Below are 6,000 nucleotides of genomic sequence, written 5' to 3'. Positions count from 1 at the left end.
TGGGAGACAAACATTCTGCCTCACGTCTTTAGCCTGCCGCGGTCCAGTCGCGGTGGCTTCAAACCCAGACCTCTTTTTGCTTCTTTCCGCTCGGGTGCTTCTTGATTGAATGTTTTTTTCACATTATTGACTCCAAAACACTCCATAGTTCTTCCTAACTTGGATTAGTCCCTACGAAGTAAAAGAACACCAATTAAAGCATTTTGTTATTATTTAGCCTATAAAACAACAATAAAGTATGGTATAACTAGGGTGTAAATATCATTTATATAGCCTATTATCAATACCCCACACTTAAATCATTGCTAGTCCTCGAGCAATCCACCACACTCTATCAGAATTCCTTCCCTAAGCTTTTCCTTTAACGTATCACACCAAGAACAATTCACCAAAGTTGCATCTAGTAGTGAACAACCTTTGCCTCAAAAATCGAATCTCACGTGCCGTGCAATATTCGTGCTTACTCAAACCACTCTATATAGAAGTCAAGACTTGTCTTTCCTTCGTGAATCACATGCCCTCACAGCACACAAGAGAGTAGTTCCACAATTAATGTTATTAAGAACAATTAGGAACTCCGATGGACAAAATTCGCTCACTCTCTAAAAGAACATTCACATGCCACAAAGATGCACCATAGGCTTGCCCGTAGTGTACTACTCTACTAATCGAGCCTATTCGGTCTAAGATCAATTAGGACTTCACTTGGTTGTAATGTAGGCTAAGGGATGGGTATGATATATTTGGATATAGTGACTAACCTCCCTAAGCACTTTTTAATACAATCACATTAACCTTCAAAATCATACTTATGTCAACCAGATATTCCACCATATTTTTATTTATAACATCCCATTCCTTTAGGTGCATTTGTATCAAGCTACCACTTATCAACTACTACATTTATTTATTCTTCTTTTCTTTCTTTTTTTTTTATCGTGGTGCTTCTTCTTTTACTTTTCCAAAAACTGCACATTCCCTCTATTTCATTGGTTCCACTCAAAAACCAAACCACCACCCCACACTTTAACTTTTGCATATTTCAAGGCCATTCAAGCGCTCATGGGGGGTAAAAGGGGTTCAAACATATGGCTATTCAAATAATTGGGTAAGGTTCGCAATGTGGTTGCTAAAGAAACAGGCTTATAGGCTCAATTGGGTTGACTACGATGTATTACATTAGGTGGGTATACTTTATATATCTAGCTTAACAAATAAATGTCTATATCACTTGTAAGACTGAATGAAGCTACTATTTCGCTTTGCAAACAAACAGGGCAAGTTCTAGGCATCAAATGTAAAGCGTAGAATACAGTACAACTCACACACACATGGCACATGAGTCACTCCAGATTGGTTTATCAAGACACTCTCTTTTGAGTGTTCGAGTTAGTTACAAACATACAAATTTAAGGTACTTTAGCAAGAGTCAACCACTAAGACTAAGCGTTACACTCTAGTGTTGACTGTATTCAGGTGTATTAACGCCAAGGGTTTCTCTTTCTATTTTAGCTTGTAGCCCATCAATACTAACTAAAAAATAAAAACAAAATAAACAAAAACTACCTACACCCGGTTCAAGCTAAACCCTTAGAAAAGAACCGTGACCCAAAGAAAAACCAAGGGGGAGTTACTACACTACCTAAAATAAAAAAATTATTTTGATATTTTCTCTAGACTAACTTCCCTCAAGAAACTGTCTTAAATATCTGTCATCAGGAAGAGTCCTTATATTCTTTTTTTTGTTCGACTAATGTCCCTCAAGAGACCTGTCGAAAGGTGTCCGTCTTCGGGCCAAGTCGAAGTTAACTAACATGACCCTACAATACCAACCAATCAAAAAGAAAGCAACATCATACAAAGTTATACAGTCTATTTACAACAATAGCCATCCCCCACCCCACACTTAAAAGTTTGGCATGTCCCCATGTCAACAAATATAAAGCAGAGTAAGGTAAGGGGACTTCCCTAAAGCTCAATCCTGATCAGAGACAGTGCCAGGATCGAGGTGACATGCTTGTCCTAGCGTCCGAAGCCATCCCATGATCTTTTTCTCTGACTTGGTCTGTTGAGTGATCAGAGTGTCAACTTTGGTGCCCAAGTTAGTGACAGAAGTGCGGAGACCAGCCATTTCTTGCTCCAAGGCTGTCAAGCGGGTATTTCGGCGGGCTTGTGATGGGCCCGCCTCATTAGCTCTCGGCGGTGGTGGTGCAGCAACATCCTCAGTATCCTCATCAGCTTCATCGTCATCCTCAACCATCACTACCGGCTCTCTCCCAATTGTGATTTTGCTAGCCCGGAACGGGGCTTTCAATGGCAATTTCCCATCAATTCTGGGATTTTCAGAGACTCTTGCAGCACGACATAGCCTAGTAACCAGAGAGGGGAAGTAAAATCCTTTGAGGACCTCTGGGGAGCGAACAAACATCTCATCATGTAGGAGCTTGGTGACATCAAAGTCCTGGTGGGTCATAAAACAATAGATAGCTGCTACTCTTGGCCCATTGGCATCGGTCGTGTTGCTGGAGGGTAGCAAGTGGTTGTTGATAATGGTAAGCCAACACTTAGCTTCCCAATTGAGAGACTATAAGTTCAATGTGATCCGATGCTTTATCCATATATGCTCCCTGTTAGACACACAAATCGCTTCAAGTATTGGTGCCCACCAAATAGTTGGACGATGATAAGCAATGTAAGTATCTCTGTCTCCGTGAAAACTGGCAGCCGGTATACTCGGCGGATGCCCTCGAGAGATGCATTGACCCGGGTGTTGCGTACTGTGACAACCTCATTCTCATGTTCTGGTAAGTTATTATAGAATTCCCTTACTATTTGTACATTCGCCTCCCCCGGCTCCTCAAAGAAAATGTCCAGCTGACACCTCCTCAACTCAGCAAAGATGTTTGGTCATTCCACTTGCACAGCTTCCCGGTCAATATGCACCTTCGATAACAATTTCTTTGACGCCTTTGCATTGTACTTGTCCTCCGCCGGTTTGGAGATAAACCTAGTGCGGTCAAACTATGCCGCACTAGCTTGACCCCGAGCTCTCGAGGAACTACCCGGTCCACTAGCGGATGACCCTGTGTTGCGTCTCTTCCTAGATGGATGCATTTTACCTGTCAAACAAAGAATCTCCTATCAGTGAGGGTATGAGTTATATGAACCAATGGTGGTTACTCAGACTTCATCACCACTACCATGGTCATATTAGCCCTTAGAACTCCATTGGGGCAATTCCACAAACACCTTCTGAGCAAGACACTACGCTAACACATTTAGCCCATATGGATACATCAATTCTTCCCCCAAATCAACAATTTGCAATTTACCATTCCACCCACAACACTAGTCTTACACACACAAGCACACCCATCAATACAACATTGTGCACCCACTTCTCTACAACATTAGGCATATAACCCATGAAAAAGCTAAAAAGGAAAAGCAAAAGAAAAAAATCTACGAAAAATACTACACACTTGAAAAGATTAAACTACCATAGAACTAAAACAAAAATATAAGAGAAGAGAGAGAGAAGCATGCCATACCTGGGATGAGTAGAGACTGAGAGGAATGGAGGTTAAGTGAGAATGGGAGATAGGAGTGAATGTGAGAGAATTGAAGAAGAAGAAGAAGAAGAAGAAGAAGAAGAAGAAGAAGAAGAAGAAGAAGAAGAAGAAGAAGAAGAAGAAGAAGAAGAAGAAGAAGAAGGGGAGTGTTGGTTAGGGTTTAGAGAGAGAAAGGAATTGGGAAAGTGAGGGGGGTGGCGGGTGTTTTATGAAATAAAAGGGGGGGGGGGGATTAGAAAAGAAGAGAAAATAAAAAAAATGAAATTTTTACTTACTGGTGACGGAAATCAGTGAACCTCCGCGGTCGACCGCGGCCGCGGTGAGTTAGAGAAATTGAGGCAGAATGTTTCTGTTTTACCGCGGTCGTGTCGTGGTCACGGTGCGAGGATTGTTTTTGTTTTTTTGTTTTAAGGTTACAGAAGAAAATGAAAAAACAATAGTCATGGGTTGCCTCCCAGGCAGCGCCTGATTTAACGTCGCGGCATGACGCAGGCTCAGCTCATCACTCCTCATTCGCGTACTGGGGCTCTTCCAACATTATTATCTCTCTATCTCCTTTCTCTTCTGCCATTCCAAGGTAATGTTTCAACCTTTGCCCATTCACTGTGAGCTTATTCGTCCCATCTTCTAATTCAATTTCAACAGCTCTTTGAGAACATTTGCACCACTTTGAAGGGTCCTGACCATCGGGACTTCAACTTACCCGGAAACAATCTCAATCTTGAGTTGTATAACAACACTAGATCTTCAGATTTGAAGCTTTGGTCCACGATGTGCTTATCATGTATTAGTTTCATCCTTTCTTTGTATAATCTAGCACTCTCGAATGCCTGGAACCTGAATGCCTCTAGCTCATGTAGCCCAGTGACTCTGTTGGTGCCTACTGTCTCCATGTCTAAGTTCAACTGCCGCAATGCTCAAAGTGCTTTATGCTCGAGCTCTACCGGAAGGTGGCATGCCTTTCCAAATACCAACTTGTACAGTGACATACCAATTGGAGTTTTGAAGGTTGTGCGGTACGCCCACATTGCATCATCCAGCTTCTTCGCCCAATCGGTCCTTGTTGTATTCACTGTTTTTGTAAGGACACTTTTAATTTCCCTATTGAACACTTCAACTTGCCCGCTCGACTATGGGTGGTACGGGGTGTTCACTTTATGACGAACTCCATACTTTTCCAATAGCTGTGCGAATGTTTTATTGCAGAAATGGGTTCCTCCATCGCTGATTATAGCTCTCGGGGTGCCAAAACGTGTGAAGATGTTCTTCTTTAGAAAGCCTGTTACCCCTTTTGCATCATTGGTTGGGAGAGCCACTGCTTCGACCCACTTGGAGACATAGTCAACTGCTACCAATATGTACTTGTTACCATATGAGCTGACAAATGGCCCCATGAAGTCGATCCCCCACATGTCAAAAACCTCCACCTCTTGAATTGTGGTCATTGGCATCTCGTGTCGGCGAGATATGTTGCTTGTCCTTTGGCATTCATCGCAACTTTTGACCCAAGCTTGGGCATCCTTGAACAGAGTTGGACAATACAAACCCGACTCTAACACCTTAGCTGCTGTCCGAATTCCTCCAAAGTGTCCACCATATGGTGAAGTATGGCAAGCCTGCAAAACAGAATGTTGATCTTTCTTGGGGATACACCTCCGGATCATGTTATCTACACATATTTTAAACAGTAGAGGTTCATCCCAATAATAAGACCGGCAATCACAGAAGAACTTTTTCTTTTGAATTAAGGAGAGTTCATAAGGTACAATACCACTTGCTAAATAATTAGTAATATCAGCATACAACGGTGCCTCCTCCATTGTCATTGCTAGTAATTGTTCATCTGGGAATGTCTCTGTTATATCCTCAACATCTACCTTCTTTTTAGCTCCTTCCAACCTTGAGAGGTGGTCAGCTACTTGGTTCTCTGTCCCTTTTCTGTCACAGATCTCCAGATCGAATTCTTGTTGCAAAAGAACCCAGCGAATCAAGCGTGGCTTTAACTCCTTCTTTTCTATCAGGTACCTAATTGCTGCATGGTCAGTGTAAACAATAACTTTTGAGCCAATCAAGTATGTCCTGAATTTGTCGAATGCAAAAACGACAACCAACATCTCCTTTTCCGTCACGGTGTAATTGAGTTGTGCACCGCTTAGCGTTCTGCTTGCATAGTAAATCAGGTGCATCAGTTTATCCTTTCGCCACCCCAAGACTGCTCCTATAGCATAGTCACTTGTGTCGCACATGAGATCGAACGGTTGCTCCCAGTTGGGTGCAATAATGATGGGTGCAGTCACTAATCTCTTCTTCAGCTCCTCAAATGCCAACCTTCAATCATTAGAAAACACAAAGGGCTGATCCTTTTCAAGGAGTTTGCATAAAGGGTTAGAAATCTTAGAGAAATCTTTTATGAATCGCCTGTAGAACC

This window comes from Nicotiana tabacum, chromosome 8 (genome assembly GCF_000715075.1).
Source record: "Nicotiana tabacum cultivar K326 chromosome 8, ASM71507v2, whole genome shotgun sequence".
Classification (NCBI taxonomy): domain Eukaryota; kingdom Viridiplantae; phylum Streptophyta; class Magnoliopsida; order Solanales; family Solanaceae; genus Nicotiana; species Nicotiana tabacum.
This window is presented reverse-complemented; position numbering follows the sequence as displayed.